At 37.5% G+C, this 27,763-nt stretch overlaps 1 long non-coding RNA gene across 1 annotated transcript; it reads right to left on the bottom strand.

Annotated features, from left to right (window-relative positions):
* Window positions 1-6,632: 6,632 nt before the first annotated feature.
* On the bottom strand, window positions 6,633-23,220 carry LOC128852559 (uncharacterized). Its single transcript, XR_008450511.1, has 3 exons — window positions 23,095-23,220; window positions 7,769-7,988; window positions 6,633-7,347 (listed from the first exon to the last, which is right to left on the bottom strand). It is a non-coding gene; the product is annotated as an uncharacterized LOC128852559 (long non-coding RNA).
* Window positions 23,221-27,763: the final 4,543 nt, after the last annotated feature.

Here is a 27,763-nt window from a genome sequence, read left to right as displayed (position 1 = left end):
CCCCTTGTCATGGGCAGGAACACTTTCCACTGGATCAGGTTGATCAAAGCCTCAACCAGCCTGGACTTGAACACCTCCAGAGATGGGGCAGCCACGACTTCTTTGGGCAACCTGTTTCAGTGCCTTACCACGCACACAGTGAAAAATTTCTTCCTAGCATCTAATGTAAATCTCCCCTCTTTCAACTTAAAACCATTACCCTTGTCCTTCTTTGTGCCTGGGATTCCCCCAACCCAGGTGCAGGGCCTTGCCCTTGACCTTGCTGAACTTCGCAAGGTGCACACAGACTCGCTTCTCAAGCCTGTCAAGGTCTTTCTGGATGACATCCCTTCCCTCCAGTGTGTCAATCACACCACACAGTTTGGTGTCATTGGCAAATTTGCTGAGGGTGCTCTCAATCCCATTGTCCATGTCTGCAACAAAGATGTTAAAAAACACCAGCCCAAATACTGACTCCTGAGGAACACCACTTGTCACCAGTTTCCACTTGGGTATTAAGCAAACTCCAGCCAATTCCTTATCTAATTTCTGGAATTTCTTCCCAATTTTCCCACACTTCTTACAAGGAAAAAAGAGGAAAATGGAGGAGCAGGGGAAAGAGGGAAGACTACTCTCCCAGTGTGAATTAGTTGACCAACTGAGGTTCTAGGCAACAACCTGCAGGATTTGAGCAAAAGTTCAGGGTTTTATTTTATTTTGTTTTGTTTTCTGTTATTTCATTCAGAAAGACATGTTCCTTGGGACTAAGTAAAGACTCAGATCAAGTGGTACTTTAAAATGTAGATCACTGTTTACTTTGCAGAGAAAAAGTTTGTTTCATTTTCTGTTGTCCCGCTGTATTGTGTCACTGTTTCCTTAGTAGCTGTCATGTGACTTTTTTAAAACAATTTGAAAAAAATACTTGCATTATTTGTTATTCTCCAGCTTTAGTGATACTGCCAGCTGTACTTTCTACTTCATGTGAATTCGGGTCCATTCCAATTTTCCACTTCCCTGCCTTTAATCCCAGTGTTACAAATGGAATCCCATGCTACACTAATATCTCTTACTCACTGGCACAGAAGAGATCAATATTTCAAAATGCCATATGTTTTATAGATCAACTGCCTTGTGCATAAGAATCCAATGGCATCTGAACCATTACACAATATTCATAAGCTACACAAGCCAAGAATTGTGGAGTCTGTCTTTGCTCACCATATTAGATCCTAAAATGTCTGTTCCTGCCTGTGAAACGTTTTTATGTTTCTAAGAATTTTGACTAAATTACTCAAATTCTTCATCTCTTTCCTCCATGAACCACTCTCTGTGGCCTACGGGCATTGAAGAGACTGTAATAATGTGAGCATTTTGTCCTTCACAGACATGCAAATATTTCAGGAAACTTTCAGTAAGGTTTCACTGCAGTCCAGCAAAGCTCGGCTGAGCATTTGCACAAGCAGAGGTGAAGGCAACGGCTGGAAGATACACAGCTGGCACATGTTTAATTTTGCCAATCCTTCAGACAGATTCACCTGCAGGTACAGATTCAGAATTAGTCTAAGGATCAGCCACTGAACTCACATAGACCTTGGAGGAAACCACAGGGCATTTGCATTTCAAGGTGTTCTTACTACTGCTGCCTGTGTTCCAACTCAAATCCCTTGGCCGGGCAACGTATCTAAAGGTGACACCACGGTTTTGTGGAATCATTTTTATTTTCACAAGTATATCACACAATGGAGGCTCAGTTTGATTTCAAACCTGGAGCTATAGACTGGGCGCCTTGGGAATGACATTCTGTTCTACTCTTCGGGAATTTTTCCTTGCTTGCTACAAGATCATTTCTCAGGTCCCCAACAGTGCACCTGCTGATTTGCTTCATGGTTTACAACCCAATGACATTCAGAGACTAAAGTATGCCAAACCCTGTCTCTGATCCTTTCCCCAGAACATCGAGGTGTTAGGTCTCTACTCCAATAAGAAGAAAAATATAATTTTAAAAACGCCCCTCCTTTCCTCTAACTGCAATGACCTCTGTCTTTCTACGTCTGCTCCAAGCATGCGGGACACTGAGGATAGTGACAGGTCAGAAATTAAAGGAGAAAAACTTCCTTGTTTAAGACCATTTCTTGGCTTTGCCCTTCATTAATATAAAAGCACATCAGTATGTGTGAACTGCTTATTAAACAGTTGAAAACAAAAACACTTTGATTCCTTCCAAGTAATTTTAGCAAAAAGAAATAGTGAGCCAGTGAAAACTGAATTGGAAGTGAAACTCAGGTAGTAACTTCTACTCTACAGAAACATTTTTTTTCCACGTGTAGCACTGTATCTTCATGGTGCTGTTTACATGAAAATTAGTTTAAATAGAAACCTGAGGCCTTGGAGATGTCTCTGAGCTAGTAATCTGGATTTTAATAAAGCTGCTGTACTTCTTCACTATAATTTTGCAAATTTGTATAATGAGTAGTTTTCCTCTAAGGAAAGGGCCAAAATAGCAGTACTTGAGAGAAGCTCTTTAAAGGCTTTAAAATGTTGTTAAGGTATGTTTTTAGCAGCACGATAGAGGAAGACTTTACCAGTGAGAGTCTGCTTTATTCATTACTCTGAATGTCAGTGATGCGTTAAGTAATACGCCTAACATATATGTTTGTTCTATAATACTCTCTCCATTCAGAAAGTGTATTCAATACCATAAATCAGACTTCAGACTTTACATCCATCTACAATGAGTACAGAATATGTCTGGTCACACAGACTGGAGAGTAGTGTGTCTAGGTGAATTGGTTGGATTCAGCCTGTCTCTGTAAAACTCTTTTCTTCTGATGAATGCAGGAATATGTAAAAAGAGGGCTTTGATTTGGCAATAATAGTAATTACGTCCAAAAAGGATTCCTTTCTACAGGGAACAGAGAATGAAAGCAAGAGGTAAAACCACTGAAAATATTTTATTTAAGTAAACAAATTTGCTACAGATTTTCTCCACAAACAAGATATAAGTACTTTAAATTATCTCCACCTTTTCTGATTTTTTTGGCCCTGGTGGGTATTTTTATTTATTTCTCTTAATGGCTGACTGATCTAAGTATTACTGCAAATAGTACATAATAATAGCTATTCCAAAGCTCTCTCTCTGTATGTTGTTTGTGTAAAGAAGGACATTTCATTTCATACATCATTTACAACTCCCTGTTATAATTCTAGGAAGTCAGAAAGCTTTTAAAATTTAATGAACAAAAATTTTATGCTTTTTCAACATCTAGAATTGGAATATACCAAGCAGTTACATGCAGGAGATTTTCTCTTGACACTGGTTTCATTTTATTTCCACTACACCAATAAGAATTCATCTACTCTGAAGTTAATTAAGCTGAATAAGAAAAAAGACATATATGTGAATCATCTCCAACATCCTAATCTGTTTATGTATATATTTTCCTCTAAGATGCTCCTAGCTGCTATATTTCATAAACAAATTGCATGTAGAAGTTGCTATTTTCTCACCTCTTTAAAAGAACAATCCTTTAAAGGAGCTCTGAAATATCTCTGTATCCTAGAGGATAAATTTTCAGTCTCACAGAAGAACCATGCCCTTTTCAGCGTGATGCCTTGCTGACAGCATTGCACTCGAGGCACAGTAATGCTGGGTTATTGCACTGGCACAAACTAGTTAATTTATCCTAAAGTGCTTTGTGTCCATATGCAATGTATTTTCAATTATTTAGCGTGTTTGGGCACAGTAATCAATCTTATTTAGAACAAACATTTCTTAAGTTTGCAATGGCTAGGCCCACGTCAAAAGCTTTCAGTATGCTTCACTAACTAAACAGTGATCAGAAATTGACTGAGAAAGTAATGTCTCGGTGAAATACCACTTCCTTCAGGCTTAAGTTGCTTCAGAACATCATAGACTGGGCAAACATTTGTAGAGTCCATCTTGGAACTTCTGGAGTCAAAAAGAGTAAACTGGAAACTGCATGGGCACTTGTATTCCTGCGGCACAGAGCCAGCCAATAAATCTAGAGGCATGTACATGAACAAGGAGATGTTGCCCAGAAATATATGGCTTCCTTCCATATTTAGGATGAAATTTTTGGGAAACGAAACTATCAGGGCCCAGGGTACTGGGTGGCTATGGGTAGGGTTGTAGGCTAGCAGGGATTTCAGTTTACTGCCTTATCACTAGCCTGACAAGTGCCTCTGGAGAAACCATCCCTCCTTCCCCATTTGTCAAAAAGAGCTAATGCTGACCTCCTTTACAAAGCAGCTGGAGATCAATCGATGAGTAATGCTGCAGAAAAGGCTTATATTCTCATTCACAAGTGAGAACAAATCACTTGGTTTCCAGTTTTAAAATATCCACTAAGAAAAGAATCAATCACCCAAGATTTAAATCCTGGAATCCAGCTTGTCTTGCAGTCACAGCCATGTGGGGAAGCCCCTCAGCGTGGTGAATTGCAATGGATGCACTCCATCATGCACTCCCCATTTTTGAGTTTTCATCAGCAAGAAGAGAAAGACGGAAGCACTGAAGAGCAAGACATTTTAATTCTGCTTTTCTTTTAATGACACACAACATCTATCATGATATCCCTGCTCAATGCCAAGGATTCTTTATAGTAAAAGTGCAAAGGAAATTCCCTGCCTGACAAAGGGTGGCACACAATCCAGTGAGAAGTTCAGTTGTCATCATCGGTGACTGCAGGACTGTTTCTGACCGTGCCCTTGACTATTGTCCTCTGTTCTCTGAAAAAATGCTGGAAAGCTGGCACATACTCCCAGAAGTTTCTTGCAGGCATTATTCCCAGCCCTGCTGCAAAGCACCGGGACAACTACATGCTCAGCCCATCTGTGCCCTTGAGAATGAAGTCAGCTTTTCACCTCTACTGTGCAAAGTTATTTTCTTTAATTTCCACTGAGACTGTTTGAATCATGTTCAGGGTTTCAAATGACACTTGTTCAAAAAGTCTGCAGCAGTGATTGAGGTAACTGATCAGCATTATTCTCCATCTGGAAATAACCTGTGTATTTTATGCTCAGTGTTCTACCTCTTTGCAGCAATCACACTATATTTGAAATCATATACATTGGTCAGAACTAAGATATAGGAAGAAAGGGGGCAACACCACCTGATTTTGAGTTATGAAAAACACAGTTAGTGAAAGTGCAAAATTTTCAGCACACACACACAGTTCTGACATTTCAAATATGATTTGTAACAGGTCAGAAGTTCCTGTTACATAAAGCTAAAAAATTGGTCTGCATTATTTGAAATATTGATTTCAACTGTGATGTAAGAATTTAAATTAAATTATATATATTTTCTAAATATATATTTCTATATATATATTTTCTAAATATATATAATCAGTTACTACATTATTTTAGAACACTTTTAAAAACTTCGAATGTGTGAAAGAAAACTTATAGTAGAATCCTCTATTAAACAATAACTATTTAGAGATAATAAAATTTAAAACAAATCATGAAATAGTCTTTCCCAACTGGTGTAAAGTGAAACATTTTGGCCTTATTCAGATATTAAAAATACAATAATTTTGTCAAGCTGATGTGCTTCTATGAGCAATTAGCTTCTCCCAGAACAACATTCATCTTCCCAATTTATGTAGTGCACTCTTCTGCATTACCTTTTCCTTTTTGTTTCATTCTACAGAACTTATAATTGAAAAAGAAATCACACTGCAACTGTACTGGAAGGGTTTTTCGTTGCCTTCCATAGAGGCCATGCCCTGTACTTATTAATTAGCTGTAAACCAAATTAGGTCTTATCCAGGTGCAACCTCTACAACATGCACAAGTTTTTATAAAAGCAGCTTGACTGCCTCCGCGGAGGAGCCTCACAGCCTGCGCTCCCGGACTGTGAAGGACTGCCCCCCGCCCACAAGTTGACTTTCACCAAGGCAGAGCACTGACCAGATCCAGAAATCTCCAGCTGAAGTAACACTCCTTTAGAATCTTGCCAGATGACCATGAATGCCAACCGTCCTGCAGTGAGTGATTTATCCTGCTCTCAGAATAATTGCTAACATCTCTGTCCTAGCTAAGGGGAAGGAGAGGTGATCAAAGGGGATAGATTTGCTTCTTTATTGTTTGTTTGATTTCCTCAACAAAGAGCAAATTCACCAAGCAGATTTACGTTAAATAAAAAGATGTCACCATTTCAGTCCATTTCACTCCATGTCAGACAACAGCAGTGGCTTTGAGAAAGATCCAGGTGATTAGGGGTGACATTTCCAGATTAAAATATATCAACCTTCTTTTCTAAACCAGCCAGCTTTGTTTTGAATCCAATTCTGTTTTTAAAATGTTAACTCTTCCTAAATGCATGCTTAACATCATTTCTTGCTTTCCTTTAAATTTTCTATTCTAAAATTCACTTGATCTAAGATTAAAAAAAAAAAGGAAAAAGGAAAAAATAAAACAGAAAAAGCAGAACAAAGTATTTTAATTTCTCCAAAATTAAATAGAACATTATTGTTACAAGGTCAAATGACATCTTTCAGCTCACTTCCATTAAGCAATGCATAAAATTCTGTTATTTTCACACTTCTATGGATATTGTCGTACTTTCCCCCAGCTCCTTTGCGGTGGAGGTCAGCTAGACCCAGCGCCACATGTTCTTTGTTGTTACTTATAGTTCTTTTGGGCAGGAAAAGAGAATCAGATCCAACATTAATAATGCCCTTCTGCTGAATATTTGATGGAAGACACTGAGAATGGCACATATAGTCCAGAAGTGACAGAGTACATGCACCCCTATGCATTTTGTAAAGGATGTTTGTTTCTTTTCTTCTGAAGGGCTAACACTTAAAATGCTGTGCTTCATTTATTCTAATGTCCTTTAGGCAGCATCAGTTCCTTACAGACAATTTAAAATTCTTTCACACTCCAGGAATACCATAGGCAGTATCAAGTGAGATAAGTCATTCTTAAAGCTATTAGTTGATAATGATGATAGCTTCTGTTCATCTGAAAAATTATGACTCATAAAATTACTGTATCATAAGCAAACTGCACCTTTTACTGATTTGTTTATCCTTGCAACATTTTCAGCTTGGATAACACTTTTTTTTATTAATATTGTTATTATTCATTTTACTCCATCAGTTTCATAAGGTATCTCATAAAACATACCTTATACTTGCCAGCATTAACAGAATTACGAAATTCCTATACAGCTGAAGTTTGAACTCTCTTGTATTGTTAAAGGAAGGGAAAGCAAGCAAAAAGAATCCTTCAAAGCGCAAAGTGGATACGTTTGGATCTTTTTCACAGCCCAAGTGATGAATGACTTTCAACTACTCCAATGATCACCATACAGTAGACTGCTTTAGACTATATGTCCTGGGGAGGGAATAGAAAAGTCACAAAGAATTTGTATATTTTGGAAGTTAAGAGGAAAAAACACTATCACATACTCTATCAAGCAATGTTTAGAAGAACTTTAGTGCTTCCAGTCCTGGGAAACACCTGTAGCAGTAACACATCCTATGTCACAGTGTGTCTGTGGGCACTCAGATACTAGGTGCATATCAAATTTGGCTTGCAAATCTGAGCTAAGACCCTTCAAATTGACTTTATTCCAGAAATTAGCCAGCTGTGGGCTGTGTGATGGTGCCCTTACTAAGAAATCTTGTTACTCAGTTGGAATTGTTAGACTGGACAAAGTACTCGTGTTGATGTCACTGCAGATTCTGTGCACCAGGACAGTAGCAGCCCATTCCTGAACACACAGACAGAGAAAGGAAAATTGACTCTGCCTCACCTTGCTAATCCTCCTCTGATCTTTGTTGGTCCCCGCAGTAGGAGATAGGCTTCCCTTCACTGTTCAAGTGTGTTGAAAAGGTGAAATTCTCAGCTCTTACACATGCAGAACTGTTCTTGGATCAGGTACCAACCACTTCTCTCTCAGATTGGGTTTGGCCCTCTGTCCCCTCTTGCCATGGGAAGGAAAAACAGCAGTGATGATCACCAACATTTAGTAGCTGGAAGAAAATATTAGAATTAAGTGATTTTTTAACAGAGCAAGGAGCCTATATGCACATTTTGACTCCTTCAATTTTATAGTTTTCCATCAGCTGAGTGCGAAAACTTTTTAGTGGAGTGCAGTAAATACAAGAGATGCAGCTCTTCTCTTCCCAGCTCTTCAGGATTCACACATGACAACTTGTGCAACCAAGCCAAGAGGCAATGTCCTCTTTGCACCACCAGCTGCCTTTGCATCTCTCAGACCAGGGGAATGTCTGTTTGGGAGTTCACTACTGCCTCAGACACGAGGGATACAGGCAAATTCACAAGATCTTGCATTTAGAGATGTACCCCAGGTCAGCTGAACCATCATAAACTATCAAATGAGTGCTTTTAAAATCTTTTATTGATCTCCAAGCTAACTCATTTTACCTTAGATTTGTGGCAGGCTTAAGCGTGCACATCCACTCCATTATGGACAGTTGCTATGTCTCAGCCATCATCCTGTGTACCCCTATATTCATTCAGCCTTGAAGGATTGTCATCACTCATTTAGTGGCTGTATCTGCATGTGGGAGCCTGGGTTGTAATGCTCTGCTTTCCCATTGCTATAGTTCAGCACAGAAATGTAAGACATAAACCACATTTTGGGACATGGATCAATACGCATTACTGTATGGCCCATCTCCATCCCTGATGAGGTAAAAGGCTCAGCATGGACAGGCAGCTGTAAATTCTCTGAAGATGCATCTGGCCGTAACGAGAGCACTGCAGTGAGGAGCAGAGGGCAGGACAGCTGCTGTGATTCTCTATCACTTTTCTCACAGATATCACAGAGAAAATATCTTGCCCCAGCTCTGGGGACTCTCCTTCTAAATGCCAGCCTAAAACACGCTTGAAATGTATTCAGAAACTGTCATAGGAGCAGCGCTGAAATGGGGAGATTCTTGCAAGCTGTGCACTGCTAGTAAGCTGCAGGGACTTGCTTTGCTTTACACTGTTCATCTTTTCTATTGCTCTCCAGACTTCTTGTATACTAGATTTTTCAGGACTGAAGGTATTTTAGTGGCCAGAAGCAAGTACAGCCTTGCTGGGACTCTTTTGCTACAAAAGGTGGTCAAATAAATACCATCCTGTAATAACAGATCGTTTCAATTAAATGAAAGCAAGAACTGTGTGGCTGGGCAGAAGTGGCGTTTCAGAAGCTTCCAAGGACAGGATGCTATTAAAATCCATTTATTCCTGTTTCTAAAGCAGCTCTGCTTTGCAAACAAACCAGGAACCCTTCAGGTTTTCAAATCTGTAGGAATTAAAGTATCTGTCACACCTGTCATCTTTAATCTGTAATGTTAATTTGATCGCATAGAAATATCACTTTTAGTGGTAATGTGCCCATTTATTGGAGCCTGCACTAATGCAGGGAGAAAGTCAGCTAGATTTTCCACAGATAGGAGTGGCTAGAAAAATTGAGCATAAATAGATTATGAAAAGAAATCACAAATTGCTAGTCCTAATCGACTCCATTCAGACCTCCTGGTCTAAAGGAAAATTGCACTGTTTCAGTGTCTGGCAATCAACAAGATTATATGGTAAGAGTTGTTTCACTTAAACTGTGAAATATTTGGAAATAATCTTCTTCCCTTCCACCTGTTGCTTATGGTTCATATTCAACATACCTGACAGCTTTAGCTAATTTATTACCAGAGTCTGTTAAAGAGGGAGAAACAGGCAAATGGGGTGATGTCATTTGCTGAAGGAAACATGAAGGATCACAAGGCAGTTTCTGGGTACTAGGAGTCCCTTCAGTTCTTATCTTTGCCACACTCCTCTGGTGTGAACACTGATGACAAGGCAGTGATGCAAATTCAGCAGCTTTACAAATTGGGAGGAAGGCCTTGACCTCCCTCTTCTCTGCTGATCTCCACACACTTATCTCAGTACTACTTGCCAAATAAGATTTGCTCTTTCTTCCTTTGAAGTTCACTTGCAGTTTCTTTCTCTTATTCTTTCAAGATCTGGTCCAATCCTCCTCATTATGAACTCTGCTTCCTGCTCCAAGTCCTCGAAGTAAATTGCCTTTCTCAAGACTACTTAACGTATTTAAAATGACAAGGAAGTTTCAACACTAAAACCTACCTAAGCTTTCTGTGCAGCCAGTGCAGGGAAAGCCAAGACTGCAAATCTCTTTCACCAAGCTGCTCTGAGAATTCGAAGGTGGAAATAAATGCATGAAAGCAGCAACCTAGACTAGAACTGTAGAGAGAAATCAATTTAAATGTAGACCACGAAGAAGTTGGATAACACAGACTTCATCTGCTCAATGCCACTTATGCAACAGCTGCTCTCAAGTCTCAAAAAGTCATTCTTCTAGAGCTTTAACATGAAGGGTAACTCCATCAAATATTTCACTAAAAGTGGCAACAGCAGTGAGCTCATTCAAGCACAGCCCTTCCACACTGTCACATAAACCCTTTATGCCGAATTGCTGCAACTACCTCACTGCCTTGACACTGCATAAATAGAGTCCCTCCAATACTCATGCCTGGTTTCAAACAGTCACTTCAAATTCCCAGTAAAATTGAAGGTTTCATGATGTATGCTACTGGGAATGGAAAGGGAAAGGTCTGGTAATAAAGTGACTTGTGAATGAGCTTGGTGACAACTTTAAGGGGTTTTATTTCAAACTCCTAGTGCTTTTATTTGAGAGAGTAAACTTTGATGCTGGGAATTATCAATTATAAAAGATGTCATCGTGTCCTGTCTAGAGAACATATAATTACTGATGTTTGTGGGCTGAGTGACCAAGTACAGAGCTACAGCTGATACAAACAGGCCAAGTTGATGCCTTCTAACTCAAAAAAAACAAGCTATTTTCCCTGCATTTTTTCTAAATATATCTGGATGCACTTGATTCAGCATTTTAAATTTCATGTGTTCACAATCATATCCCACTCCATATTACTGCATCTAAAGAACATGTTCATTGTTCATTTTGTCTCCTCTTTATGGATCTCCTACCTATTCTGAAAAGTTACAGACCTCTTCTGCATTCACAGTTCACTCTCTCACCCTGGAGTTTGCAGAGAATTACTCTCCCCCAAAGCTACATCATTGAGCCTGCAGCCTTCGGCACATGCTGAGCTTCTCAGCTTGTGTGATTCTGAGTTGGAGGAATGGGCCCTCAAGCAGAACACACAGCACCAGACTCACAGCCCAGGCAGAATGCAATGAAGAAGTGTTGAACTTGCACTCCACTGCTCACAAACCCTCTCTGTCACTTGTCAATCCATTCACAAACCTACCCATAGGCCTTGGCTAAAGCTGTGAGAAAATGTCAATGGGATGTTGCACAATGCACGTTTACAGTTAAAAATTTCTTCCTAATATCTAATCTAAATCTACCCTATTTCAGTTTCCGTGTTAATCAATAGGATAATTATGTTAATTATAAGTTTTGAGAAGTCCTATGATCTTCTTGCCTCTAGGTGACTGACGTTTTACTATCTTGTTGTTGTTTCCTTCCCCGACTTCTTGTGTTGTAGTACACAACATTTAGAACAACTCAGTGAAACACATGAAGCCATTTTTCAGCCACCTTGGTTTTTCCAAACTCTCAGCCTTGTATTAACTTCACTCTTCATGATTAAGTAAATACCTCTTTATGAGAGAAAAATTAACTAAAGCAAAGATATAATTGTTTTTCTTCATGTGGTTATTCAGTTAAAATACTCACTTTCTGCTCATTTAAACTTGAAAGGAAATATATTTCAGGCAGAGTTCTGACTGAGATGAAAATATTATAAATTAGGCTGCTATAATGGGTCTAATTGTGTGGTTTAATTATTAGATTATACAGGAGAATAAAATGTGGGCATCTTTGTTAGATGAAGACGGTGTCATCCGTCTACCCAAGGTCTTCGGGTAAAACTGTAGGCTTTAAAAAGACTTCTGTTTTTCTGGCATATATAATTTTTCAAGGCTGGACAACTACTAAAGCCACTAATTATATACATTAATAATCATAACTACCCAAGCAAGCCATCACTTTACTAGTAAGGACAGCAAACATCCTACTTAAAAGGCATAAGACCAAATATCCAACATATAATTTTACCCTTTGCAGTACTTCTCATTCATTGTCCCAGTTAATAGAGGAGCTGCTGCCAGACAGTGTGTGTTCAAACAGTGCTAACAAACCTTCATGAATAAAAGCTGCCTCCGGATCTGACACACTGGCTATGCTGGTACTTCTCTTCCTACAGACACTCACCTGATCAAACCATCTCACCAGCCTGTTCAGAAACTAATAGAGGGTAATCAATATTGCATAAACGTGAAAGGACAACTCTGAGAGCATTTTAGAGAGAAAAAAATTGATACATTTTTATTTTACAAGTAATTTTTTTTTTTATAACTCATTTTCCCAGTGAATAAGCAACTCTTCAGCCTTTGAGATTCATTTTTTTCCTTAATAGCATCCCACTGCCTAGAGATTTTTAGCCATTCAGTTTTGCTGGCCTAGAGAATGCACTTTTATCCTCCTGTTTCTTCAAAGGTTTAGCCATTTAAAACTTGCAAAGATTTAGAGGTAGTCCAGATGTACCCATTTTTAATCCTGTTATGTCTCTCTAGTTCTAACTATTCTGAAATGCAGCCGTAGAGTTTTCTTCTCCATCTTTCACGTGACAGCTGTATTCTCAGAGGCCTGATATGTGAGGTGCTGAGGAGCTCCAGAAAGGCTCAAAACATTGCTTTTAATAACGCCATTCTTTCTAATGAATAAAAATCTAAACAGACTTGATATATGTGATAATTTTTCTACCTATGAAATATGAATTTGTGCATATGTTAATATTTTTCTTCTTGAAAAGACACTAGCCTTCTGCTGACTCTGAGTGGAGTTTCATTCAAGCAGCACAAATAGGGTCAAAGACAATCTCTTCTTAATTAAAGGGAGCACATAATATTGATTTAATAAAATTTTAACATTACTTAATGACAGCTAGATATTATGTTCAGAGCAGAAAGACTGACATTTCACTGTAATCAATATGTATTTTATTAAAATCAATGTGCTCCATGAACTATTCTACAGAGCCTTAATAACATCTAATCCACCACATTGCAGAAACGGAGAGTTTGTCATTTGAAGTTAAGGTTGTTTGACAGAAGAATTGTTATGTCTATAATTCACAAGTTTCGATTTTTCTTTGAGGCCAATGGATGTGATTTGTATCATTAAAAATGGTAATTGTTTAACCACTGCTAAGGTAGCCAAGAGGAGTGAGGACCTGAAGAAAACCAAACTAATAGTATGGCCAGGATTTGCCTGCCAGGTTTAAATTCAGCCCTGCTCAAACCTGTGCATAGCAAGAGAGAGGTTTCCATCTAGGATAGTCTTCAGTCTTTTGGTAAGACAATTCCTACACATTTCCTCAAAACACATTCCTGCCAAAGAGTTGCCCCTGTGGCTGATTCTTGATATCAATGTGTGGACCAAGACCTGAAGGATGTTCCAGTTCTGCCAATGTTCTCTCAAGGCCAAGGCTACAGTATGTAAAAATATTCATGTGTTTGCACTCCTACCAGATTTAATGCTGTAAAATAAAGCAATAGCTGCATTCTTTGCTCCCACTTTAGTGCCTGGAACACAAAGAAATACTTCACAACCTACTACAAGTTACTAACAGACACTGCATTATCTCAAGTGAAGGGAGGATGTGCTTTGGACCTGAAGGATCCGGTTCCGTCTTTTTGACAATATGTAGAGATAAAGTCATCACACCTGCAGCTGTTAGAGAACTTGCCTTTCACTGATCACATTCGAGACCACACTAGCATCTATGCTTACCTTTGTAGTCCCCTGAATTACCCCAGCATTTTAGCAGAAGTGTATGTGATTCTCCTTTATTTCTTAATTTTTTTTCTTTAAAATGTCACACCATTATTTTAAAGAGCTTATCTTAGCCTAAAAGCTAAATGTGCAAATGACCCAAATATGATTTTGTGAATAATTTTGTTTATTTATTTTTGTGCGGTTTTATTCAGAGAATAAAATGAGTGAAATCTGGCAATCTTGTTAACCACTGCTTTAACTGTCTTCTTTCAACCTTCTTCTTCAGTTCTTTTCTTCATCCTGTGCACAGCATCAAGACAGAAGTAAAGTGTTCTAACTTTGAGAGATCCCTTCAAGTATTATTTTACATCGTGCACATTAGACATACAGTGATACCGAACTCTCTTACCAAGTCCTACAGAGAGAGAAACAGTAGTGGCACAATTGATAACATTAGACAGTGGCCATAGCTCACTGTTCCTTGGCTACCATATCTTCAGTGGTGCTATTTAAGAGAAAAGCAGAAAGGTTTGGTACGTTGCAATGGACAACTGTCCAGTTCACCTAGTTTGGGTGTGGTTGTGAACAAGGTTTGAGTGAATAGAGAACAATTTCAGCACATATTGACCAGAATGACAAAACGCGATATGTGAGGCCCTGAAAAAATGCTTTCATTTTCTTCCTTTAAAGTGGATTTTGTTTGATCATCGATGTGTGCACAAAGGGGAGGATAGATCAGAACCTGCAGCCACGAGGAGAGTTCTGCAGAAAACTCCTTTCTCACAGCTCTAGCTGAATCTATGGACACAACACCCCTTGGTTTACAGGTTGTGCTCTGAGTTTTAACAGAATTTATATTCATCACATCCTGATTCACCTTGAAGGTTTCCTTGTAATTACTCGACACAGAAATAAGCAGTTCGTCTGTGTCTGCCATGATCATAAAACATGGTGAGAATTTAATTGAGTTTTCCTACATCCACAAAGGAGAATTTAATGGTACAGAGTTTTCAGCACAGGGCTGTACAAAATGCTGAAGTAAAAATATTAATGCAAATTAAGAAACAGGAGAAAGGTGTTTCCATTAACAACCAATATTCAGAATAAAAGTCAAGAAAAACTACCAGCGGCAGTAAATTAAAGCTAGAATTGTGTCCCAGCTTATATAAGGTTGTTTTAGGTGTGAAGCCTGCCTATCTGTACACATTTTATGCCTCATTTACCCACAACCTTTCACACTTTGACAAGAGTGGATAAAAAACAGGCTTAGACCAGGGACCTGAGACAACTTCCATTAAAGAATTCCACTCAAAACCACTGTAGTGTATGGTTCCCTTGTGTTTACAATATCCACTTGTACATACATCTTGTAAAGAACATATTTACCCTTTAGACTAAGTGCTTTCTGATTCTGGTCTAGCTTGTAACTGAAATTCTAGTTTATATATCTTCATTTCTAAACAAATATTTTTCATTCATTATAAAGCAAAGGAAAGGAAAATAAAAATTGGCACAATAAAGACAGAATGGCAAAAAATAAATATAATCCATGCATATAATTTGCTTTCTAGAAGGAATCTTAGAAGATGTAGCCCAAAAGACTATTATAGAAGAGTTATAAAATGAGTAACACGGGAAAGCCTTTAACCTAATTGCGGTTTTCTTATTATTTTATTGGCACTATCAGATTTTCATGGCTGAGCCAGCGCAACTGCTGTAGCCTTGCCTGCTGTCATGACTCAATGCTATCTTTTATTTATATGAAATTGTAAATGTGTGTGTGACACTGCAGACAAACAAAGGATGCAGCCTGTGCTTCATGGCTAAATTTTATCAGTGTTGTACTTTATACGGAGCTTAGATGGCATTTTCTCCAAGGTCATCCCATTGTTGAGGCCTCCTCAGACCAACAGAGGTCATCATAAATTTGTACCAATGAGAAACAAATTGTTCAGCTTCAATTACTAAACCTTATCCTGTAGATAACTAATCATTGAGGAGTTGCTCGACCTTTCAATAGTTAAGCTTTGCAGGCATATAGGGTAGCTGGTTTGTGCCTTTCTACTGAGAGCAAAACCCATAAAATTGGGCTCCTGTTTCACGTTTTCCTGGAAAAAAATCTACTTGCCTCTTGTTTGCAAGTCGGCAAAAAATCAAAGTGCCGTACAGCAGTTTGGCAGCAAGTTTTCAGCTGCCCTGTTCTGTCACAGAGTAGGATTCAACACACATTGCTCAGTCACTTGAGCTATACCTTGATGAAGAAGCCACACGCAGAAACAAAATGCTCTTAGAGAGCTTATCCCTTTAACCTCAGTGTACATATTACAATTGAGTAATTCAGAACTTGCATCTTGTAAGAGAAGATACCTTAAAGTGCTTCTAAACATCTGCATTAGTGGACACCCAGAACCACCTTCATCTTTGCAAAGCTAAACCCTTGCCACCAAGTTCAATGCAAACACAAGACAACCCTTTGCCTGCCACCCAGATAGATGCTCCCAGCTACCTCCAGCAAGGATAGGCCCTACACAAATCTGAAGGAAAAAGAAAAAGGAGGTAGTTTCCTCTTTTATTCAAATATCAGCCAATATGTGGAAGAGCACTGAGCTATTCTATACCAGCTAGTTAGAACAGGATATGATGGGAAAGTTGTATTACTGTCTCTAACCCGAGTGCTCCAACCATAGTCATGTCCAATCAATCTCTCTTTCTCTAGATCAGTGAATGGAGAATTACGCCAAAAAAAATGGAACAGATTCAGCAGGAGTGATTAAAAGTACCTCCACGAGCCCTGAGATCCAAGGAACATATTCTAGTAGAAGTCATATCATCAATATTTCAACTCAGCTGGAGCTTGTGCAGCCAGCATCATCTAGAACTTGGGACTAAGCAAAAGCAGGATATGATAAGGGGTGGTAAGAGACATTATATGTGATGGGATATGATTTACTGAATTCAGCATTTATGGTTGCTTTGCTTAGCAACACACCCCCGCACGGCTCCATATATTAGTTTTTATAAAAATACTGGGTTTACTGCATACCTGGAAACCCAGGATTTATGGCGGATCATGTCAAATGACAGAAATAAAATATAAAGCACATTCTTTAATGTTGTTTGGGGGGAACAAAAGGGCTAAACTCAGTATAACGTGAACATAACACTTGGAAATTGATAAGTAACAAATGCTTGTGAAAAAATGTCCACATCTCCACAACTTAAAATATACTTCTCAATTTCATCATTATTTGACACATATCACCTACTATTCATTATTTCCCAGTCCTTTCAAAGAGTTACAGAAGGAAATCTATCCATAGAATTACATTCTCTCTATGGATACAATTAAACGTATTTAATTTAACAATACAAAATATAGGTGTTTCTTCTACACTGGATGTCTTATTTTCCTCTATAGTCACTGAAAGGAAAAGGGACTAGCTCCATACCAGGATGAGAGACTAGGGTGGAATTGTTTTATAGAGATAGAATAATATCTCTGTGTTGATGATAGAGAAGAACTGGGTAACTGACTTATGGAATTTCTAATTTTACATATTTGGATCACATGAATCACATGTGATTGATTGAGACTGATTCTCTGCATAAAAAATGACACTTGCATGAAAAATATCTCATCTCAGGCATGTGTTTTTTAAAGCTTGGAAAAAATATGCATAAGGGAATGGAATAAATGCAGATTAACCAACCATACTAATCAAAATCTTTAAAATACCTGTTATTCATAATGCGTAGCCCAGTCTTTTCCACAGAGAAGGAATATTTAGTCTTCTTTATTTTTATGACATTACTGAGCTATATTTTAAAATGCAACATTTTAGATATCTAGACAATGATCTTAGTAACTTACAGCAAAATTTGCAAGATGGTGAGAACTCCTGTGAAATGACTGGAATCAGCCAATTTAACTGAATCTGAAAGTATTCACACCCCAAATCCTCTGAGTCATGATTCCCTTTAATTTCAATGCAAGATAAATATCTAAGTAGTATTTTGCAGGTATTTGAGTGCTTTGTGATCTTGAAGGAAAAAGATATTATTGCTTTTCCTTTAGGATCCAAGGTCCTGACTAATGAAAGTTTCTGAGGAAATCCTTACATCTCAGTTTGTTATGATCAGACACTGATTTTTTCTGAAGGAAAGGATATTTTCTTTCATCAGTGCATCAAAAATTAATCCTGTTCATTTCAAAAAATAACCAAAAACTCTAAAGAAACTGAAATTTATCCTAAAACTGAGAATTTCTTGTATGGTATACTAGATATACCCAACAAATACATTGGCTTTCAGCACAGTCATCCTTGAGTAATCTTATTTTCTAATTATATTGATGTTCCTTCACAACTTCTCCTGTGTGCATATGTAGCCAGTCAAGCTCTTATGAAAGGACAAAGTGAGTTTTTTAATAAGAAAATGTCTCACAGAAAACAATGCTCCTTTTTCTTTTTTTAACATAAAAGCTGAATAAAACACTTTTCAATAATACAAAGTAATGAACTACAAGCTTACCAAAATCCACTTATTAATCTGATATTCAGATATTTATTTCATTCCTTTTAAGAATTCCACAATATCAGCTCAGATTAATTGCACTCTCTGGGAGGCTCCCATGCTAGTCCTCATTTAAAAGAGCATTCCTTAAAACAAAATTTCACAATACTATGAGGATAAAAGTGCGTTTAACGAACATTCAATAACTGTCTGCATGAATGAAAGGAAAAAGCATTGAGTCGTATTTAATGAATGGGATACTGTCAAAGGGGTCCTATTTTCAACATTCAGGTGTGCTATGAAGTCTATTTAATTTAACAAAACAAACCATGATGCCAAATACAACATGAGAATTGGGTACATTGACATTAAATTCTGTTTTTCATAATTAGAAAACAGCTTCCATAGAATCTTATTGCTATACTGCCATTCCACAAACAGTCGAGTCTCATAGAAGTCAGCTGCATTGGTCAGAAGGTTTATAAGGTTTTTGCTCCACAATCTGACACTTGTTTCCCCCCACTTCCCTGCTTTCTCTTCTGCCACATGGGTAACTTTGGTTCAAGAAATACCATGGCAACAAACATATAAAAATCGTTTTCAAATTCATTGTTTTCCCACTAGCATCCCCTGTGTGTTCATATAAATGTTATTATCAGTGAAAAGAGAGGGGAAAAGGCGAGACGGGACCATCCTTTTTGACAGTGTTCCTAAGATATAATATGCTGGATTGATTGTGAAAATATGACGGACATATCAATGCAGAAGAGAGTTTCCATGATAAAACCACTTGCTTACAAAGTACTGTACTTCCCAAAGGTTGTCTCACTTACTTTCACACATTTCTATTTTTAAATTATTTAGAACCTGACATGTAAGGAAAGCTTTAATGTCTAAATATTTAGTGCTTGTTAACACAGTATGAAATTTATTATGACTGCAATTTCTAAATACACAGGAAACAGAAACAGAAAGGAAAAGTTTGCTCATTAAGAGCCAATCTCAATTCTAGCAGATATTTTGTCATGTTAACTCCTTGGTCAAGTTTTCCATAGTTCTGCTTTGTAAATGAGTTAAAAATCTTTACTGTTTTTCTCCCTTGGCTTTACTGGTGGATGATGGACTGTGGATGTAATGTTTGCGGAGAAATCAAACACTTACCTTTTCCTCCTTTCTGAGTTTGAGATCAGCTAAATGTCATGGGGTAATGGGGAATCACACACAGTGTATGTACATTGTCACTCCCACCAAGTTCCAGAAAAACTGGTACCGCATTAGTCGTGATGTTGCTGACAGCTGTGTTGCAGCAGGAACTGCTGCAAGAACAATGTCATTTTGTACCCTTTGTGCTGGTCTTTACTGGAAATCCTACCTAGGAGCTAAGAAAAAGGGGTTTTTTTCTGTCTAGAGTTTACTGAAATCTAGGAATCTGAAGACTAGAGTTTTAAGGGGAGGACTAGGACAAATATAAAGGAGAACACTAGAATAAAACACCAAGCCTTCTATTCCTTAAAATGTATGAGCCATTCACCTGTGTCACTGTAGGAGCTTTTGAGATGCAAAAGGAAGGTTCTGATTTTCTCCTGCAGCAGGCAAAGGTTAACCAGCATAATACATGCTATTTAAAGTCATTACACAATCTGGGGTGTGTAGTAAATAAGTAATAAAAAAATGTTGTATTGCTTTCTGCTGTACAACTGCTTTCAGTATAATTCATCCCTCAAGCAAAATGAAACAATCACCTACAAAAGCTATTCAGATACTATGAATAATTGAAATGACCACCAAATCTGTAATCCGAACCCATCCTAACAATTTCATAGAGGAAAGAAAGTTTTAAAGGCCTGCATTGTATAAATCAATGAAACTTGTTGTTCTGATTCTATACATAGGTAATTCAGACACTTATTCCAGCTAGCTTGTGTTATAGGAGCTCTTTTGGTTTTTTTTTTTAACCAGGTGTTATTCCACAGGCTTTAATATTAATGTAAAGGCAGTCTCTAGAAGGCTGAGAGATGGAGAAACAAAACCAGTAAAGTCAGGTCAAACAGAATCAGCCTTGCTGTCTGGGTTGATACATTTGATGTGATTTGAGGAACTCATACTTGATGAACAGAACTAGTTATCAAAATATTATTCCTCTGAGGAATTCAAGTAGACTCCTTCAAAGAGCAATTCTGATGTACTTCAAAAAGAGTTGCTCCTGAGAGGCGTTTCCAACAGGTGGGGATTCATCCTATATGACAAAAAGTATTCAACATGAGTGTTGATTTGAAAGGAACAGTGGAGAAACTGTGATTGTGTATGGAGGCCATACTGTGCAAATATGAAAACAGAAATCCACTCCATGTTGTAAACTTTGTCATATTTTACAGCACTTATTTACTGACATTATCTGTTCCACTATTAACTAGGGTTTATGATCATTATAATGAGCACATTATATTAATGATAGCTAATAAAGTTTTTCTCTCCCTTCTATCATATCGCCAATTTTTGCTCTAGTAGAGTAAAGGGCAAAAGCGTGAGGGAGATAAAATCAGTATCCCATCTCCTTAAACGTATAAACATGTGGCTGGCCAGCTCCCTGGTCTGCCCTTAACTTAAACTGGGATGGGGAGTCTGGCTATTGAGAGGTGCAGAGCCTGTGATGGTACAAAGTCTTGCCAGGTAACCTGAAAACCTGGCTCAGGAAAGTGCATCACCAAACAGACTGGTTGTGAAGAGCATTGCACAGTCAGCTTGTAACATAAATGAAAAAAACAAAGCAGGGACCTGGGAGCTCTATTACTTGCAACTGTTTCAGGACCTGTCTTTTCCTTTGTTTCTTGGAGGTATGTGATGTATTTCTAATTAATATACACACGACTTGCAGAGTCAAAATTGCTGGTCATGCCTGGTCTGTCATGCTTAACACCTTCTTTGCTGCACTTGTTTTGGGTGGATGCAGAAGGAGGCAAGGATCCAAGGCTGGCATATTTGCAATGTCCAGGATCTGTTTTCTGCAAAAAGATTTATTTTGTAACCATTTGAGACTAACTTCTTATCCCTTCTGCTGTTTGACTAGTGAAGAAGGCTGTATGCCAACAGGCAATGCAGCCATATGGTTTTCCTTACCCTGGAAATGTCAGCCAGAAAGATTTTGAGGATACTTATGCCTACTGTGTAAGCATTCATCATGGCTATAGTGATAGGAAAGGACAAATTAGATTGTGCCCATGCTTGTACCCAAGCATGACCAAGTTGGCCTTTAGGGACTGCAGTAACCTGTGCTGTTTTACTCTGAACTGGAGGTATTCTCCTCTAACACACCTGTTTAAGAATACTGCTTTGCTTCCTTTGGCTGATTCATGGCGACAATTTCAGAAAAAAGTCCTAGTCAAGAAATTACAAGGCTTTCCTTACAGCTCTAGGGCAATCCTGAGTTCTCGAGCCTATCTGTGGTAGAAAATAAATGGAGAACTTAGTTTATGAACTCTTTGGTGAAAAGTGTATAATTTTCTCACTGCATAACTATCTGGAGCAATGGGGCCTTGTTCAGGGTCATACAACCAGCATAAAAATTCTTTCCTCCGCTTTTTCCCTGGCGAAACCCATCCCCAGAGCATGAGGAAGTGCAATTTGCATTCATATTAGATAAGCTTTACATTATAATGAAAATTAGAAAAGGGTCTGACCTCACTCAGCCTTCCCAATCTCTTTGCAGTTCCCCTGATTCCCATTTGTGTTCCCACAGAGGCTGGGATCTATCCAGGCAGGGGGCTTAGGTGCATAACTATAGTTACTTCAACGGTTAAGTACACTTTCTGCATGCCGAAGAGACCCTAAAATAGGAAAGCTTTCATTGCCAGAAGTTAAAGTGCCTTTAATATTTATTATACAGTTAATATGCCTCTTCAGAAAATCCTTTGAGGGAAATAACAAAGATCAATAGAGGCCTGATGAATCCTAAATGGAGAAACTAAAAGAAGTATTTATTTTTCTGTCTATGTATCTCCCAGGGATGACAGCAAATCTGCAGGCATCTAATAACAATGGCCCAGGGTATTCTGTGGAATTAAGAGAAGGGAAAGACATTCTCATACACAAGAGCAAAGACTACCACGATGTTAATTGCCATGCAAAGCATCAAAGCAAACATCTGAGCTTCCAGAAACAATACGCTTATGGAAAAAAAGAATAAAATAAATACTAGATTATTTATCATAATGCTATCCATAAAATTCACACAAAACATGACATCTTTAAGAAAAGATTAACCTCTATTACTTAAAAAGAATTATCTATGTATTTTTGACTGTGTCAATACTAAGCTGAGTATATTTCTTGGGGTGACATTTAATTTTGAAAAAGAACAAGAAGAAAAAACGTTAAATCCTGGGGAAATTACCAAATTGTTAATAAAAAGGCACACAGTGTTTGACAATCATTTGTCATAAATGCCATTGAAATTACAGTTCATGCAAAATTTCAATTATATCAGTACCATGAAGTAGGCAGGGAGTAAGAACAAATAAGGTGGTATTTGGCTGAGAATCATAAATATTAGTGTCCCAAATGGACCCTATAGTACTGATGCATACAGATCTCACTGATAAATGCTCCTTGTTATGCCTGTATGATGAAACTTGTCATCTGCACAATGCAAGATCCATTTAGCATTTAGAATTAGAACTCCCTTAGAGACTATGCCTGCACGAGGCTTTTCTGTACAATTTTACTGTTACCCTCGTATTATGTCACACTGAATGTGCAAGGCAAATAGAATACATTACCCATATTACTGGAGGATTTTTCTCATGGCTTGATTCTTCCATGAAATGAAGTCTTTCAAATGTGCTTCCTCCCAATTTACTCAAATTCATCGATATTGTAGTAAAACTCTTCAAGCTTCCCCTGCCTTACATCATTTCCAGAAATAAACTCTCTAGACTTTTTAAGGCGAAACCCTACTTAAGCTTCAGAAGGATCTGAGGCAATAGTTTGATATCTTTAGCTGGCAGCTTGAATCAGAGTATGTATATGCCACCAGGCTGTTTGTTCCCTCTCTATGCTTGACTGGAAACAGAAAAGTCTTCAACTTGATAGAAAATCTTTACTAAGTTTGGTATTGACTAGAGTTGTTCCACTAGGTATCCAGCTGGATCCTGAATGCTTCCCAACACCACCCACTTCTATCTTATGATCTGAAGTTAAATGTTAAATTAAATAAGCTGAAGCCTGGAGGAAGAAATGCCATCTCATTCCTCGAGGCTATTCACCACAGTTTATATAGTCTGTATGTTTCAATAAATACAATGTGAGCAAAAATTCTCATCTAGAGTTTATGATTTTGGCATCTAACAGACTAAGATGTTTATTTGGGAAAGGTTCACCTGTCTAGGAGTTCCAGGGAACCTTCTCCCAAACCCTATAATTACTGGGTTAACATGAACATTTCAGCATTCAGCAGAAATGTTGGCCAAGATATTTCATGTGCCCATTTCTGGAAAAGCCGGAAGCCTAAATATTTCTTATAATAGAAATATTTTTGTGATGAATATGTCTTGTTAGAATAGTCTATTGACCAAAGGCAGTATCACTAAAAGAACTGTTAAATTGGCTACAAACATGACAAGAAATACGTATTTGTTTACTGTCTACCTAGTTGTTTAAAAGAGTAATGGTTTGTTAAAATCATTTTAAAAATTGACTGCAAATACAAAATGAAACTACAGTAATTTGTTCATAGAGGATGTTTGGCACCACAGTGAGACTTAATCTTTCAAAACTCTGGCTTCAAATAGCTTTTTGAAAACCTATCCTTCAGTCACTGATTGAGATTTTCAATTTTTTGCCATTTTGTAAAAACTTAATGTGTTTCAATACCTACCTCTGTATTATATCTTTCATTCAAAACACCCTGTTTATATTAGGAAAAATCAACAGATTATTATCTGCCCATTAAATTAAATCACTTGGCACCGAGAAATTCTAGCTTCCTGGCAGCAGGTTATTTATACAGAAGTAAGCTGACAATAAAGAATAGCCAACCATTACAGTTTTAGCATCTGAAATACCTGTAATAACTCTTGATATGAAAAATTAAGAGAATGGATGTTGGACTTATCTTTTGAAGTGCCCCCTCGCTGAGGAAATAGTATTGAAAATTATTATTTAACACTATATATTAATGAAGTTCTATCTAAAAATCCTTTATTCTAGATTCCATGATTTATTTATTTCAGTTGTAAGATATATTGTAGTAATCCAATACAGTTGGATGCCTTTCCTTCTCATTTCACCCCAACAGTTCTTTTATTGTATTCTTCTTTCAGTATGCAAATCTGTAAAGCAGTCCCTGTTGATTTAAAGACAATGGTAGACCTATGGTTGTTCATAAAAAAAAATTGCTTCTTTAAGAAAAACAAAATGATAAATGGTTTTGTTTGGAGTATTTGTTCTATGAATATATAAAGTTTTAATGTAAAAGTGAAGTTAATAGAATTCTGCTAGGTTTCAAAAGATTTTGGAAACTCACAGACACAGTACCAAGCTGGACTGCAACATCCTGTGCCGGCATGCCTTGCAGTTATGTCCTCTAATTAACAAGTTACCCAGCTACTCTTTAAAGCACAAAATAAATAGTAGGCATCGCAAAAACAACTAGAAATTAAGCAAACTGCTTCATGATCAGGGAGAACTGTAATAAAAAAAAGGTGGAAGGAAGAAAGCTATGTGAAGATAAGGAAATTCTCAAAAAAGACAGCTATTAAAATACAGTATTGCAGAGCCAAGTGAGAAAAGCGGAGGAGGAAACATGTCCGATGCAGCTGCTGTTAATACAAATACATTCTTTTTTTTTTTTCAGTGTGCAAAAAGTGATTCAGAATTGTCAGAAAAGTAGTTAGGAAGCAGTGCTGTCTTAGAGGATGGCTGGAAAAAGAGGCCTGTCTTGTCTTCATGCAGAACTGTCAGGACAACCTTTGATCTTCAGAATTCTTTTTTCCAACAAAGCCATGGTTCAAAAGGAAAGGGCAGGAAGTAGGAAAAAAAAGTAAAAGCAACAGCTTCATTCTAGTGAAATAATGGAGCAGTCAGGTGCAAGGTGTGAAAGAGACAGGGGAAGAAGAGAAGAGAAGAGAAGAGAAGAGAAGAGAAGAGAAGAGAAGAGAAGAGAAGAGAAGAGAAGAGAAGAGAAGAGAAGAGAAGAGAAGAGAAGAGAAGAGAAGAGAAGAGCAAGACTTCTTTTCCCAGATAAAAAAAAGAAAGGTTCTTAGTGGCTCAACTAGTACCAAGTACTAATGGATCATAATAGAACAGATATACCTCCCCATCTTCAGAATAAGAGATAAAATGGCCTAACTGAAGTAACAAATCCATCATCTTACAGGAATGATGTAAGATAAATTACTGAGCTTACAACTTGCTGGTTTAGGTTTCTCTGGAAAAGGGTATTTGCATAATACAAGAAAAAAAATGCAGTGTCTCGCTAGTCTTACATCTCCAAGCTCCAAACTTCCTACTTCAACAAGTTTTAAGTTTAAATAGATATGACCCACCAAGAAATATTACACTGAAGTTAGGAATCACTAGAGTGAGTCACACAGGCATTTTAAGGAAGTTTTAAAAAAGCAATAATAGAAAGATATGAAATCCTCTGTCCACATAGATATGTTTATGCACTAAAAATAAACTAAGATCTCTATAAATTCTTCTATTACTTTCCTCATTAATATTAGCTTACATAGCTCTGAACAGTTTTATTTTGTTGCCACAGCTTCAGTGGCATTCGCATTTTAATATTTTACAGCTGATAAATATTTACAACAGATTCACAGAGTGACCATGCATAGTTGCTATTACTTAAAAACAAAAACTACATTTTAATTGAAGCATAGATTGAAGGGTAGAAATATTTTACAGCATAAAATGTGTCTTTTCATCAAATATTTTCAACACATTTCAAAACATAAAAATTACTATTATTTATAGTGAGAGAAACATTTTTGTTACCTGTTCTTTTCCATTTTACGTGAAAGACTACATTTAAAATTTAGAAATTTTACTGAAAGACTACATAGAAATATTAAGCATTGTTGATTAAAATTATATAAAATTAGTTATAAAAGATAGGATTACATGGATATATATGTTTGTATCCACTTCCTAATTAAGGAGAGAGAAATTAGATTATATTGATCCAATTAGTAGCATTTTCCAGTCTTTTTCAGTTGTTTGTATGATGCAATGAAGATTGCCATTTGCTAAACTGCCTTTCATGGAAAGGCAGATTTCACCATTTATCTGACTGAAAGAGAATGAAAGATTAGTGCCATGGATGTCTCCCTTTGAGCACTGATCACTGCTTCATGTTTGATCAGAAAGTGACAGAAAGATTTTAGCGAGTCCCTGTTCACGCTCCTACAAGTTATCGAAGGACTGAAGACCTAAAAGACCTTAGAAATCTGACTTCTCCAGAGCATAGCCAAGTGAGTACTAGTCTGAGAATCTGTCATAATAAATTTTCAAAGCTGACCTTCAAGTCCTCTTAAGTTTTGAATGCCAGTCTCTGAAATATTTTTAGGGAGAATGCTTTCCAGATGATGTCTCATCAAAATTTCAGAAAATCAGGGACTTTAAAAGAATTCTCAAGACACACTCCAGAACAAAGAATACCCCAAATAATTATGGCCTCCTTGAAAATCTTAGCCACTCCACTTTCATTGAAACTATTTTGGATTGTAAATATTTGCCTAGCCAAGACACATTGACATCTTTAGTCCTCTAACATAATGTCAGCTATTTCAATGTGATGTTGGGAATATTTGCTAAGCAGACCATCACAGTTAGTTGCAAAGAGAAAATATACCCTCCGTAGTTAAGTAATAGTAAACTGCAACATACTCAGAAAGCACAAGATTTGAATTATTTTGACTTGGACTTTGGGACAGGAAATTTACTAGATCTGAAGTCTTTAAGGAAAAACATTGTTTTACCCATTCCGCTTCCACAGTGAGACACTGACATTAATGGATTTTTTTAATAAAAAAACCATCTTTAGATAAAAACGCAACTTTAACAGAGTTCAATGGCAAGGTCACACTACTACGTACTGCATGGAGAAAGTATATGGAAAGAGAATCAGGTCATAAATGATATGAAGTGATTGTCACAGGGTCTGAGGATGCAAAAAGTTAAGGGAGACCCTCCCATCAAGTCACGAATTTTAGAATGGACCTCGTTGCTTTCTAAACTACTTCTCAAAGTGGAGCATAGGTGTGGCTGGATCCACTCTTAGTCCCAGTCTTGGTCAGTGATTTATGGTTTAGAATGATAGAATCTCAGAATCATAGAATCATTAGGTTGGAAAAAACCTTAGAGATCATCAACTCCAACTATACCTGTCCACTACTAAATCACGTCCCCAAGCACCTCATCTACCTGTCTTTTAAACTCCTCCAG

This window comes from Cuculus canorus, chromosome 6, assembly GCF_017976375.1.
Source record: "Cuculus canorus isolate bCucCan1 chromosome 6, bCucCan1.pri, whole genome shotgun sequence".
Taxonomy (NCBI): domain Eukaryota; kingdom Metazoa; phylum Chordata; class Aves; order Cuculiformes; family Cuculidae; genus Cuculus; species Cuculus canorus.
Note: the sequence above shows the minus strand (reverse complement) of the source record. Positions and strands in the feature narration are given on the sequence as shown.